At 39.7% G+C, this 14,698-nt stretch overlaps 1 long non-coding RNA gene across 2 annotated transcripts; it reads right to left on the bottom strand.

Moving 5' to 3' along the window:
- Positions 1 to 5,393: 5,393 nt before the first annotated feature.
- LOC136334526 (uncharacterized) lies at positions 5,394 to 12,398 on the bottom strand. Of its 2 annotated transcripts, XR_010731172.1 has the most exons (4): positions 11,623 to 12,398; positions 11,268 to 11,395; positions 8,312 to 8,575; positions 5,394 to 5,983 (listed from the first exon to the last, which is right to left on the bottom strand). It is a non-coding gene; the product is annotated as an uncharacterized lncRNA (long non-coding RNA). The 2 variants fall into 2 exon arrangements; XR_010731171.1 differs by having other exon boundaries at positions 11,268 to 12,398.
- Between the last annotated feature and the right edge of the window lie 2,300 nt (positions 12,399 to 14,698).

The following is a 14,698-nucleotide window of genomic DNA, read 5'->3' as shown; positions in this document are numbered from 1 at the left end:
CCAGAGAGAAAGGGAGAAAGAGAGAGACAGGAACATTGATCTGCTCCTGTCTGTGCCCTGACTGGGGATCGAACCAGCAACCTCTGCGCTTTGGACCAATGTTCTAACCAACTGAGCTATCTGTCTAGCCAGGGTGGAAAATCCATTGTTTGAAATTGTATTCACGTCATTTATGATGTTGACATAAATACTGAGGAGTCCAGAAGTATCTTAGCCTGACCCTCTGAACATGCCTCAATTCCTAAGCTACACCGTCACATGAATAATAGAGATCATTTTTGTCATGTGATGTCGACTGTTAAAGCAATTTTAGGATTGTGCCTTCGAATGACACCATGCTGTGTCAGCACAGCAAGGATGTAACTCCTCCACAGCCTGATGAATCTTTGTTCCGTCTAGAATTCGAATTTCCTTTTGTGTGTATTTTATTAATGGTATGGGTAAAAGGGTTGCATTCGAGGATGTTCTAGCCATCTATGGTTGCTTAGCAAAACTCTCCCACAATTTAGTGGCTTAAAACAAATCATATTATTACATCTTATAGTTCTGTGGATCTGCTGGGCTTAACTGGATGGTTCTAGCTTAGGGTCTCTAATGTGGTTACAATCAAATGATGGCTGAGGCTGGAGTCATCCGAAGGCTTCTTCACTCCTATATCAGGCGTCTGGGCTGGAGAACGGCTGGAAGAGCTGGGGGCTGGGTGGGTTCCCATCTCTTCTTGCTATCTTCCCATGGGCTAGCTCAAACTTTCTTATGGTAGGGCAGTAGTCAGTCAGGGGTGTCCGACTGCTCTCCGCTGGTTTCCCCTGGGGCGAGCATTCCGAGAGGACCGAGGCAGAAACTGCAAGGCTTCTTCTGACCTAGCTTTGTCAGCTCCGGAACATCACTTCAGTCACATCCTATTGGTCAGGCAAGTCAATCAAGTCAGGCCAGATTCAAGGGGAGAAGAATTAGACTCTACGTCTCAAGGAGAAGAGTTGCAAAATGACCTTATTCTCAATTCTGCAGCTCTCAAACTCCACTCGCTCTGTCTGAGAATCAGTCCCCTCATCTGTAAAATGTTAAAAACTCAACCCTGACTGGTGAGCTCAGTTATTAGAGCATCATCCCCATATAGCAGGGTTGTGGTTCAATCCTTGGTCAGGGCACATACAAGAATCAACCAATGAATGCACAAATAAGTGGAACAACAAAGTGATGTTTTTCTCTCTCCCTCCCCCTCTCTTTAAAATCAAGAAATAAATTTAAAATAAAACAAAATGCTAAAAATTCAAATGAACTTCATTCAAAATTATAAAGATTCTCTGACTGTGAAATATAGATAAGATTACTCCTCTTTAAATTTATCCAAAGTGAATGTTTTATAGATTTAGTGTCTAGGATTTTTTTTCTGGACCTATATAAATATAAAATTTGAGTTGTCCAAAAGATACCATTACAAGATTTCATTATGAATTATGAATTTATTATGAGTTTATTATGAATTTATTATGGTGTTAGCCAAGAAGTTTACAAAATGGCAATGTTGAGCAGAAGGTATATTTCTGAAGTGGAAAGAGCCTGCCTTGCTGAGGTGTTGATTTCAGTTGTAAATAAAGTCCAGTTCTGTAAACCACAGTGGTTAGCTGGGTGCCCTTTTAGAAACCTGACGCTCATCAAAGGCTCTTATTCAATTTCAGGTGAAACAAGGACAGTGACGAATACAATTAAGGTGAAGGTTTAAGCCTGGTACATGGTCGGATCACACTTCTCTTTAGGATTCTCCAGTTTGTTTGTTTCAGATATGAACCCTTCCAATTAGGCTGACTCTTCTGTTTTCATGGACATGGAAATAGTCTTTTTACACAAAGGCTCCCTTTGGGCTCCTAAGCAGAGCTCTTTGGCAACTGTGCACCAGTTACACCTGCGAGAGAAACCCCATTGCCTGCACTGCCCAGATTTTTTAAACCAGAATCTCGATGTGCTAATATTTTAAAAATATAAAAAATATAAACACAAAACAAGAAGTTCACAACCCTGCTGAGATACTTTAATCAGTCTAAATGAGTCCTTTTATGTAGTAATTCTTCCAAAATAAACTACTGTGACAGTGGTACATAAATATAAAAATAAAATTTTCTATAGCAGACTCTGCTGGTTGCCCACCCAATAGCCACTGCCCCCTCCTTCCCTTTTTACAGAACCTCTTATTCCAGGATCTATCCCTATTCCTAATTTCAGGGCAAATCCCGGTTAGTGTTAATCAATCATGGTGATCCTGTTGACAGTCTTTGTTTAGGGCTGGGAATGTGACCCTAATCTGACCAATAAGACATAAAGGAAAAGTCTCCCTGGGACTTCTGCAAAAGGTATTTTCCTCCTCAAAATAGCACACAAGAAGAGACATTCCTCTTCATCCTATGAATGTTGTGTCTGAATGGAATTCCCAGACTGTAGTTACTGTAGCCATCTCATAAACATAGAAGTCCTGGCCTGAAGTCAAGACATGGTACTCAATGTTTTAGCTGAGACAATCATATCTAGATTTGAGGATGTGTCAGAGAGTCTTAAGGATGTGACATGTATTAACTATGTAGCCACTATACAATTCCTATTTTCCCCAGAAGGAACCGAAGACAAACTCAGGCCAGCATCCCAGCTGGTCAGTGGCAGAGCTGAACTTGAAACCAGGCAACCTTGCTTGTACTGGAAACAACTATGTGTTAGGGGGTATACAAATTCTGTTGAGAGCACAGGAAGCAATTGCTTCCGGCCAGACAGGACAGTGGCAAAGGAGGGATCTGGAATACGTCATAGAGGAGATGACTTTTTAATTTGGACCTTGAAGGATAAATATGAATTGAGATACCTTGAAGTGTAAACTAGTTAAGAATTTAAAAAGACGAGGAAGAGGAAGAGGAAGAAGAAGGAGGAGGAAGAGGAGGAGAGGTGAAGGGGGGAGAAGAGGAGGAAAGGTATGACAGGTAGAGGAATAGCATGTGCAAAGATAGGAAGGCTTCAGGGAGCCACAGAGTGTTTGCAGAAAGAAAAGTTCTTTGTGGCTCCCTCCCAGTGTGGGACCTTCAGTGTGGAGGATGGGATAATAATCGGAGATGGTGCCAGAAGGCCTTTTGGTATATAAGGAATTTATATTTTATTCTGCAGTTAATAGGGGGCATATTGACAATTTTAAAGAAGAATTATACGAGCTGCTTTATACTTAAATACTGATTTAAATGACAAGGAAATAATCAAAGCCTTGGGACTTTAAAATGTCTAATAAAGAAAGATGGGCAGGGGGCAATCATTGTGGGAGGACAGCCTAGGGAACGCCTTGGAAGTAGGCAGACCTACTGGGGGCTGAAGTAGGCAGACCTACTGGGGGCTGTTGCTGTTATCTCATAGCCAAATCCCGCCTGGGAGCCAAGAACGGATCTTACATTTTTGAAGGGTTATAAAATAAAACGAACAAACAAAGCAAAGAGTGCTTGCAGAGACTCACTGTGGCCTGCACAGCCCATCACTTTTATCATCCGGCTTTACAAAAAAACATTTCCTGACATCTCTTCTGCTTAAAACTGGTGGTGGTCTGCAAGAGAGAAAGGAAGGAGAGAGGGTGAAGAGGAGAAAAGTCATCCTTAAAATACTTAGGACCTTGAGCCGACAGGAATCCTGGCCAGGGGGTGAAGGAGAGAATAGGTGATATCAAGGATAAATCAAAGAATTCCGCATATAGGAGAATCATTCCAACATATAAAATATAAGAGAGAGGATCAGGGCAGAGAGAGTCTTTGATTTAGGACCTGTTGCTGGAAAGTGTCCACAAGACATCCAGTGGAGATCTCAGGAGGCACTTATTGAACAATGCTCACGCATCTGCTTCTTTGTGATCTACGATATAAATTCCTTAAGGGCAAAGATAACACAATTGCCTAGTATAAATCCTGGCACGTGATAGGCTATTAATCAAGCGTGCTGAGCTCACTGAACTGAATTAGATGGTTGAATTAGGAGACTCGGTGTAGGATGAGATCTAGAATTGAGGAAGAGACAAGTCATTGGCTCTCAGGTGGTTACTGAAGTATGGGAGTTGATGGCATAGTTAATACACTCCTATCAGCACAATATTAAGTTATAGCCGTCTATGCCTTCGTCTGGCTGACCAATGAAAAATAAGCCCTTCCTGGGGCAGCATGTATCACTTTGGGTTCTATCTGTGGAGGAGCAGGAGAGCGTAGCGGTTGGAAGCCAGGGCTTTGTAGGCAGGCAACTTGAGTTTGAAAACCCATCCCTTCTGTTTTCTAGGTGTATGGAACCTTGGGCAAGTCACACAACTTCCTGTGCTTTAGCTACTCGTCTTTAAGATGGAGATAAAAATAATACCCTTCTAGGGGGCTGTGATGAGACTTAATACATAGTATGTGTCAGGAAAGGACTATAATCCGCTCTTAACTGCACCCAGAGTTATCCTGTTAAAAAATAGGTAAGACCATGCCATTGATAATGAAAACCTCCAGTGGCTTAGAGGAAAGACCAAAGTCTTATTTCCCTGAACTTATCTCTCACTCTGCTCTTCTTACTCCAGCTATACCCGTCTCTTTGCTGACTCTCTGAACCTACCAGGTACAGGCCTGCCTCAGCGCCTTTGCACTTGCTGTCCTCCTGCCTGGACCGCTCGGCTCCAGGGTGTCACCACACATGGCTCCCTCACCTCCTTTGAGTCTTCATTCAAATGTCACCACACTTTTCTGCATAACGAACACCCTCACTCCTGGATGTCTCTGTCCTCCTTCTGTGCTTTACGTTTCCCCGTAACGACTCTCACATGCTAATATGCAGTATGTCTTATTTAGTTTATTTTCTACCTCCCCCCACTAGAATGTAAACTTCATGGGGGTCAGAATCCCGTTGTCTCTGTTGAGTGAATGAATGATGTCTACCACGTACTATGTGCTCCATCCAGGTTAGCTATAGTTGTTCCCAAAACATCTGGTGCTACGTCGATGAGACACAGCTGCCTCTGACTCTACACTGGGCCAGCAATGCTGGGGGACAGGAACAAGACCGGGCACTCCAATCCTAAACCCTACTGAGAAAGCTTGCATGCCACCGGTGTGGACAGCCACCTTCAGTGTACACATATGGGGAAATGGGTGAATGCCTTATGAGAGCGTAACACCCATTTGTAGTCTTTTGAGCTGGTTTAACAACCTTAAGGAGAAACTTTGTGTATACACAGAAATGCTGTTCTTTTAATATTAAATTAGTATTAAAGTGGATGAAAACTCCTCTTATATGGGGCTCCTACAGAGAAGGACAAAGTAATTTCAGAGAAAAAGCAGCTGCCCTCAGCAGTAGGCTCAGAAATGTCAATTTTAATTAAAACGTTTATTTTTAATACATTTCATGGTTCATATGCAGTGATACGTGTCTACTTCATGCAAACATTCAGACCGCTGGGGTGAGGAAATTGGAGAAAGGCATTCTGATAAAGAATGAACAAAGATGATCAAAACAAAGAAATGCAAAGAAAAGATAGTCCACATCGTGCTCCAGCTTTTCCTAGGCTCACATGTCAGATCGTTCGTCAGGGACATGCCCACTGCTGGGTGAAGGGCTGCGAACCCCCTTGTAGAAACCTGGTGTCAGTGGGTCACCGTGGGCAGTGGTGGGCTGTGCCCCGACTCTCAGGGGCAGTTGTCTGCGTGTGGATTCTTGTTTATGTCAACCGTGGAGGCTCTCTCCCAGTGTTTCTAGATCTTAGCCAGAATAAAACTACCAAACCTATCCACTTCCAGCTCAAAATTCTCCCAAATTTTGTCAGCTCTTGAATACAACTTTGGGTTTAAGATATGAAAGCTGCAGAAAGGTGTCCAAAATTTTACAGTGACCTTCCGAGCTGCACTCTCCTCTTGCTCTCTGCCCTGCAGAGCTTATGCACCTGCCAAACTTCTGTTGACTCCCCAGGGAAACTGGTCAGGACTTCAATGTGGCCAAAACAGCACTGAAAGAAAAATATGGCCAATTTAAATAAGCAGCAATGGAAACTTGGGATTTCTGAAAATTTTGCTCAAATTTCTGTAGTCTTCCATAAATACATTTTTAGTTAGCATTATATCATCTCCATGTGTGCTATGCTAAAAAAAAAAAAAATCTCTGTGGTTGGGTTAAAATCAAAGACAATAAGCAATATTTATCAGTATGACAAGTGTTCTTTATTTTGTAATCTGGTGAATGCATTTCTGATTAAGGTATAGCCTAATATCTGAGAAAATCACTACATATAAATACAGTTGCATCGATTGCTCCTCTCAATATGCTTTTAACCTCTTTGAAGGAGCCATTAACATCACAGTCAGAAACACATAGCGAAGTAGGGAGAATGTCCACAGCGCTGCCATTGGCTGTTTACAGCAGTGCTAAGCACGTTTACGAGTTATTGAATGCTTCAATTTATAAGTTTGACTTCGTACTTAATGATGCTGGCATACTTCCCTTTTTTTAAATTTCTGAGATAATTTTAAAATGCTTTTGAATTTTACACTTTGATTTTAACGGTATACTAAGTTACAACCAATATTTTTAAAAATCCAGACATTTTGTTCCTCCCTAGGAATTGAATGAAATGAAATATATATATATGATTTTGATTAAGAGTTCTGATAAAAGAAAGGAGTTCTTGCTTTATCTTTCAGATTGCTAGTGGAAGGGCTATTTGAACAATGGGCTATTTGGTGATAGTAGACACGTATCCCAGCAAAGTGAACTGAGTGGGGCATTCATGCCACAGAAAAAAATATATGGATAAAGCTTAAGAAAATCAACACTGGACCCTGGTATCTCAGTTGGTTAGAGCATTGTCTGGGTACATTATAGTTGCAGGTTCGATCCCCAGTCAGGGCACATACAAGAATCAACCAATAAATGCTTAAATAAGTGGAATGACAAAATAATGTTTCTCTCTTTCTTTCTCTCCTCTTCCTCTCTCTCTCTAAAATCAAGCAATACAATTTTTTTTTTAAAAAATAAAAGCAACACTGGGATAGTTAACTCCAACAAAAGAAAACAAGTCACTTAATAAATCTTGATCACATCCACCTAGGTGCTATATACCAGCTCATTTCATCCTACCAACATCGCTTTGCGAGAAGAGACTATTGTTCCCATTTTTTAGATGAGGAAACCGTCACAGAAAGGTTATGTGGCCCACATCATAAAACTAGTAACAGACTTGAACCCAGGCAGTTGGAATTTATAGTCTGTGTTTTTAAACACTCATACGTAATAAACAGATGTTGTGCCATTCTAGGCCCTTCCTTTCCAGAGGATGGTGGCTGGTTGCTTATAGTATAGTGGTTGAAAGGCAGGGCTTTCAGACTGACTACTAAGTTTAAGTCACAGTTGCTCCATCTCCAGCAGTGTGATTTTAGCTTCTGCTGTTGGTATCAATTAGGCATCCATGATGTGACCTACCAATTCCTACTAACTCTAGCTTTCAGATCCCTCGCTCTTATTTTTGTTAGTTCTCTTTCTAACATGTTCTGAAATCCATTGAAGGTATGTCTCAACAAAACCGGGTGTCTCAGGAAAAAAGCAAGAAAGAACCATGTTATTAGGAGGCCCAGAGGAAGTAATGATTGTATTAAAGAAAAACTGCAGAGGTTGGCGGTATTGTGCATACCTGCTCAAGTATTTAACACAAACCTGGGGAAAGCAGATGCATTCTATGCTTTATGTTTATGCTACTCAGGTAAGCAAAGAGATATGATCTTCAGAATCAAAGCAAGTGAAAAAAACAAACAACTTTTTCTTATAATTAGGCACCAGGGTGGTAGCCATTAATTACCGATATAGCAAATATGGTCATTCTATGCACCAGTAGAACTCTTTACACCTTATAGCAGGGACAATGTGTACTGTAAATAATTGAATCGCGAATCGCGATGAGACCATGGAGGAAGAGGCGCTGTTAGTGAGAGGGACTCTACCAGCCAGCTGTTGGCTTGTCTTAAAAGAAGAGATGTAAGGAATTGTTGGGCAGAAGTTGAAAACTGTAGGTGTATTTGCTTGCAATTTTTTGTTGTTGTTGTTGTTGTTAGTGGAGGATCATTTTTGCTTTATGAAGCATTTGATTAATTTAAAGTAGCTCTCATCATTAAGTAGTCTTTAAATTAACCCTCCACCATGTGTCAGCAGCTGTAGGATGGAAGCAAATGCATTATGCATTACTGTTTTTGGATATAAGTTCTGAAAAAGCCAACTATCATTCTCAACATCAAAGAGCACCCCTTATCAAGGGCTTGGCTGAGAGGATAAAGCACTGGCTATTTACCTTATGACCTTGGTTCCGATCCAGACCATATTGCCAGTCAAAGGAGTTTTATGATCTCAGCCCCACACAGGTAGACGGTAGTCCATATCACCAGAACACAGATAGGCAGAACTGGAATTTTCCTGTGTAGGAGTGACCTGAGGCTGAAAGCGGTCCAGAGCCATGGATGAGAAAACGCATCCAGCTCGTGTGCCGTCCTAGAGATGGCGGTCTTCTCAGCTGGACGGGGTGGCTCAACATAGCGGTCTGGGGATGCGCTCCAACCTGGCGTGCGGATAAAGAAATCTGTTTTCAGAGCTTGCAACTCGTCCAAGTTTTTTTTCCAGCCAATATCTCCTCTCCAAACCCTCCCCTCCTCCAACCCCCTTTTCCTAGCAACAAAAAACAGAAAGTCAACCAGAAGGATCTTCAGGATGACATTTGTAGAACTAGTGTGCTGGTTTTAATCTTTTGAAAGAATGATTCCAATGGAGCTGATATGTTTCAGACCTTGCTTTTTAAAAATTAAGATAGAAAACAGTCATTGCTTCTTCGGTAGCGTTATTTAGATCACAGAGTTAACTGTTATGACAATGACGCCTGCGGTGTTCTATTCTCAGGATGGAGAGCTACTCCATCAACCAGTTTCAAAATTTTGTTTTAATTTTAAATCAAATTAATAAAAGACAGTGTAGTTTGTATCGGACATTTGAATTTCTCTGATAATAGATAAGAGTATATATATCCCAAGTGTGTAATATCATAAGCAATTTCTCTTTGTTTTGGTACATTTGATCACTTCCTTTATTTTTTACTCTATTAATTTACTCATTTAGTCATTCCTAGGTCCTTTCAAGAAATATTTTAGTAATTGTAGAGTAAAATAGTTACTATATAAATCATTGTATCTTTTGGGTGTTGCAAGAAGGGAGCTTTCCGACATCTGGTTATACACTGTATTCTTTATCTCCAAATATCAATAGATAAGAATAACCTCTCCTCAGATGTAAGAACACTCAGCCAGGCAAACATGTACACTTCGATGAGGGAACTGTTAGAAGAATGTAACATCCTGTTCTCTATATACAAACACTAAGTAACTTCAGCTATTTTAAAAGCAAGGGCTCATTTCCTAGGTGTGAGAGGGAACACTGCTACCGGTTTATGTTTCTACTAAAGGAAAACATCCCTCACCATAAGATTTAAAGATGACTAGCAGCACCTATGTGAGGTGTAGTCTCCTAATTTTCTATGTAAGGAGCCAAGTGTGAGCACGCTGGAGTTCAGTCTAACACAACTTGCTCAAACGGCGCATAGGGTAGACTTGCAGGAAACACCGGTTGGGGTGGGAGTGGTTGTCAGGACACAGAAAGCTGCACAGAGACCCAGTCATTCCAGTGGGTCTGTCTGAGAAGCAGATCCCTGGGTTTTCCAGGAGCTTGCTCGTCCCTGGTGCCTGGACCATTAGGCTGCACGGGCTTCTCTCACATGCACGGAGGGGAGAGCAGATGAAAGGATACAAGTGCAATGGCCTGCTATTGTCAGCAAACAAAACGGGGCACACACGTGCCAGTTTATAAATTACTGTTTTCATTAAAAAGGAGCTCAAAAATCAGGTTCCACTTATCATTGTTAAAAAACCTTAAATTTTTTTAGCCGTATGATTTCATTATATGAATTACAGGGCCATAATAGAGTAATATTACTCTTAAGCCAGCTCACTTAAATTTAAGACATTCAAGACCCAATAATGCACTAGGTTCTTTAGTTCAAGTTATGCAAATAATATACATTTTTTATTCAGCTTCCCACCAGGTTATACATGTATTAGAAACACAACAAAGACCTCTTTCTTATACAATATATTACTCAGAAGCTGGTGAAAAATAGAAGCCAAAATATTGTGAATTACATTCTTAAAATGGTTTGGCTTTGTGCTACTGGCTGACATTTTAAATGCTAAAGAGAGTCTGGGACTGGAAACAGAAATGTTGACTCACTGTTAGCTACTACTCTTGTCATTCATACTGATGTTCCTGGACATCTAAATCAGATTCTTATCTTTGTTTTCTTTAGAGTGAAACTAGCAGATCCAGCTTTGCTACATTTGAAAAATCAGCAGGGGGAATGGTCATCTCAAAAAAGGCAAAAATAAAAGGAGTGACTGAAAGTTAATATACATTCCCATGGCTGTCTTTGAACTCAGAACTGGACAAGATCCTTTTATTCTTTCATGCAAAGGGGATGATTGAAATTAATAAGGATTATTTCACAAGCATTGATTCTTAAAAATTTCATCTAGTTTCAGAATGTAATTCGTACGTTTAAAAGATACAGCCAAGGGATTTTAGTTCCATGGAGGCTTTAAAAGAAAAAAAAAAAAAAGCTAAAGTTTAGAAAATCAGAAATTCTGTACTGAATTCTTTCTCGTGACGAAAACAATATTCATATTACTCATAGACTTGGCTCCAAAAATGATATGCTGGATGGTGAGATGGCTCTGTGTCCTTCCCAAGATCACCATGTTTCCATTCATGCTCAGTGTAGTCAATAGATAAGTTGCTCAATTTGATAAAAGCAAGCAAAATAATAATAATAATAATAATAATATGGGTTTTTCAAAAAAGTGAACATTAAGTGTATTTATGTGTGCCTCTGAAATGAACAGGTTAGTCTCATGACCTCAGACTTAAAAAAATATCCCTTCTCTAAGGGAGCTTTACTTGTTTATGCTGGGCGAATGAAAAACAAAAATAAGTGGAAAATAAGAAATGCAGTCCTTTGACTTCATGACGTAATATGAGCTCTGTGGGAACATGGGAGCATTCCTTTATACTTGTATGCAATCCGAGCTCAGTGGCTTTGAAAGCTCTGAAGTCCTCCACAAAATTCTTTCCTCCCTTTTTTTTTTCCCTTAAAAAACCCCACCTCAACTAATTTATATAATCTCATCAGCAGTTCTAACAAAAATTCTCACCTCAAATTCCTTCCTGTGCCGGAGTGGGTAGAACCAGTCTGTGGAGTACTTGGCAAATCACTCCCAGTCGCTTGTTAAATTCAACAAGTGTCAGTCGCATCTCTGCTGTCAGCACTAGTTCTTTCGACCTGGCAAAAAAGGGTGCACCCAATCATCTAGTTAGAGACTGCTAGTCTGCCCCTGGATCCGGGTATGGCTTCTTTCTCAACAAATGTAGGCACAGGGTCTCATTAACTGTCACAGAACATGAACAGTACTGAAGGGAGAGAATCAAAATCGCCCTCCATCAGGTTGCTATAAAGAAAAAAAAAAAAAGACTGTGAGGTCAGAATTATTTCTTAATTGCATTTCACACCTGGTTAAGATAGTGTCTACAGCTGCAAGGAGATGAAAGGAATGATTGATCCCTGGAAAGAGAATAGGTAGGGTAGGCATCAAGAGGCTGGAGAGCCAGGCACATGGGGGTGGCATGAAAAGCAGAATTCACTTTGGGTAGAATTAATTTCTTGCCAGCATTTGAAAAAGAGGAAGGTGGCTCTGGGAGCAGCCTTCATTCTCCGATGCTGACTGCAAATCCCCCACCCAAACAGCCTCCCTGTAAACAGCGGCTATTTTAGATGCAATTAGACTTCCATGTGCCACGCACAGCAGCTGGGAAGAGTTTCCAAAGTTTTCTCTTTTTAATTTGAGTGGAATACCAAAGAAATAAAATATCCTGACCACTTCTAGCGTTGTCTTGTGACTTAAAAAAAAAAAAAAAATCAGCCTGTGAAGTATCACTGCTCTGTTTTAGTCTAATGCTACTTCTATCTTTTATCCTTTTTAATTAGAAGGCAAATTCTCAGACCGCCAGGCCTAATCCCTACACAGTGGAACAAAGCCCAGCAAAGCCTTTGAACACTGTTCAGCCGGGCAGCACAAACCGTAGTAACTGTTGGCAGTAGGGGCAGGACTCTGACCCTCATCTCAGCCATTCTCCTGCAGCTCCTGATGCTCCCTGCCCTTCAGAACCCTATCTGTTGTTCTTCTGTTTAGACTGAAAAGACAAAAGAGGAGACAATGTGGGAAACCTAGAGGATTGGCTAGGTAGGATGCGGGGAGCTGGCGATGGATTGGGCGAGTAAATGGAGTTTCACGGGAATGGACACAGTGGGGAGAATTGGATCACCAGATTAGGTCTTTAGGTTCAAGAAATTTCTTCATCCCTCACTAAATCTTTTCATGGGCAATGCCACTTTTTAAACAATTGTTGCATTTCCAATTACTCCAGGAGTGTTCAAACAAATGCCCCAAACCCTTCATGAAAAGTTTGCTCATATTTTAAACTCGCCAGATGAAAATCAATAAAACAAACATCCCCCGAATCAGCGGCAGACACTTACATCTCCAAAGTATTTACACTTGTAATAATATTTGAGTCAAGAGCATGATTTGAGTTCACTCAAGCAAAACATGCAACTAGACAGAAACGTGAATTTTCAAAGCTAATGGGAGCAATCATGAATCAAAAAGCCAAATTCCAAGTATGCAAATATGAAAAAGGATTGTTTGCATCTCCTACTTGGGCTAACTGTGAATTATTGAACAATGAAACAACAGATGCTACTACCATGCTGCAAACTCTTCCAAATTGCTCTTAGATTGAGCTACGTATGTGTGGGAATTACTGTTGGATGCCAGGATGGTTGAGAGTTGTATTGGGATTTCGAAAAAAGATATGCATATTCTGTGTTTTTTGTTGTTTTTTTGAGATAGCTGGGATAGACCTTTCAGGGGGAAAAGAGAAGGAAAAAACAAAGCCTCTTATTGGAAACATTTTTAACAGCCTCTCAACTCTTAAACACAGCAGGTTTCAGAAAATAATTTTCATTTTTTTTTCCCATTTATCCTGTCTATAGAAACACTAACATATGTAGCGCAACACTTAACCCAATCATTAGGGTTGTCTTTGTAACCAAATGTAAAATGTGTTACTTACCTGGCATGAAGTGATTAAGTAGTTAATTTAAACCACAGGAAAGGATTCAGTCAGGGGTTTAAGTGAATGATGTCCAAAAATTTGTGCATTTTATCATATAATCTTAAATTCAAAGTTAGGGCTGAGCCACTTATGAGGAAGCTCCGATTTCTAAAGCTTTTAGTAGGACGAGTTTTATTTTTAAATAAAATGTAATTTTGGAATTTTTAAATGTGAGTTTTACATTGATCTCTAACACATGTATTTTGAGAACATATGTTTATCTTATTAAAGGGATAGCAATATATGTCATTATAGTCTATTTTTATTTTATATCTATTAATCAAATGGCAAACCTCGGTATCTTCCTATATATTCTCTGTCCTTGCACTGAGTAAGTAAATCCTTTCTCTAAGTCAAACAGGGGTAAATAGAGAAAATGCACCAAGTTAATAAAATAGTATTTTATAAAGAATGATGCAGCATTATTGACAATCTTCACTCAGTTTGCTTTTGTGTTTGTCTTTACCTGTGAAATCTTCAAAAGAAATAAAAAATATAGCTACCTATATTGATGCATTTTAAACACACCTCGTGTTTATTCTTTTTTGTTCTTTGTTTTAATTAAAAACCATTTGAAGAAATTAGGATATGCTGATCATTTCTGGGACTCCCAGCAGCAATCACAATTTGCAAGCAAAAATATCTCAAAATTTTTAAAAATACTCTTTGTAAAGATAGAACCCTTTTAAAGAACTTGTCTAAATGCTTGTACACATTTCACTGTCTAATGCTCCAATGGAAATAATCAATACACATTTGCATAAAAAAGAGCGAATTCATTATGCGTGTGTTTCTTTAATCATCATTGGAAATCTTCACCTCGTGGGAAATTATTTCTCGTTGTCCTGCGTGCAGATGCTGTCTTTTGCAGGTATGCAATGAAGTGCTGTGGGCAATATGCTGCAGTGATATTTATGGCCGCATTTCCAAAAGAAGGTTCTAGAGACTCAGAGATAGTCCCAGAAATGCATACAAACCACAGCCAAACACAGTTCCCATAAATCAAACCTGGCATCACTTCTACCAGGGAATGGCTTTTGTGTTTGTTTTTGTCTTCACGTCACTGTTGTCTACCTAGTCACCTTGATCATGTGTATGAATTAATTTCATTAGAATGGAATAGAAAAGAATCTAGATCAGAGGAATCCAAAGCTTTTGAAACAGCTTTTTCTTTTAAGAAACTAAGACTAGCATGAACACTGCAATCAACATGGTTGCATATACTCGTTAATACTTATTACAATGGGAACATTAGAATAACTGCTCTATATATGATTGCCAGGTTAAAGTATTTTTTCGTTATTTAATTTCTTCCAATGAATTAAGCTTTCTTTATGACAAATAAAACCTTAGAGTGTTTCTGAAGCTTATAATGTAAATGACCACCAATACTAAGCTCAATCAAAACAAC

This window comes from Saccopteryx bilineata, chromosome 4 (assembly GCF_036850765.1).
Source record: "Saccopteryx bilineata isolate mSacBil1 chromosome 4, mSacBil1_pri_phased_curated, whole genome shotgun sequence".
NCBI classification, from domain to species: Eukaryota; Metazoa; Chordata; class Mammalia; order Chiroptera; family Emballonuridae; genus Saccopteryx; species Saccopteryx bilineata.
The sequence above is the reverse complement of the archived record's forward strand: the minus strand, read 5'-3'. Positions and strand labels throughout refer to the sequence as shown.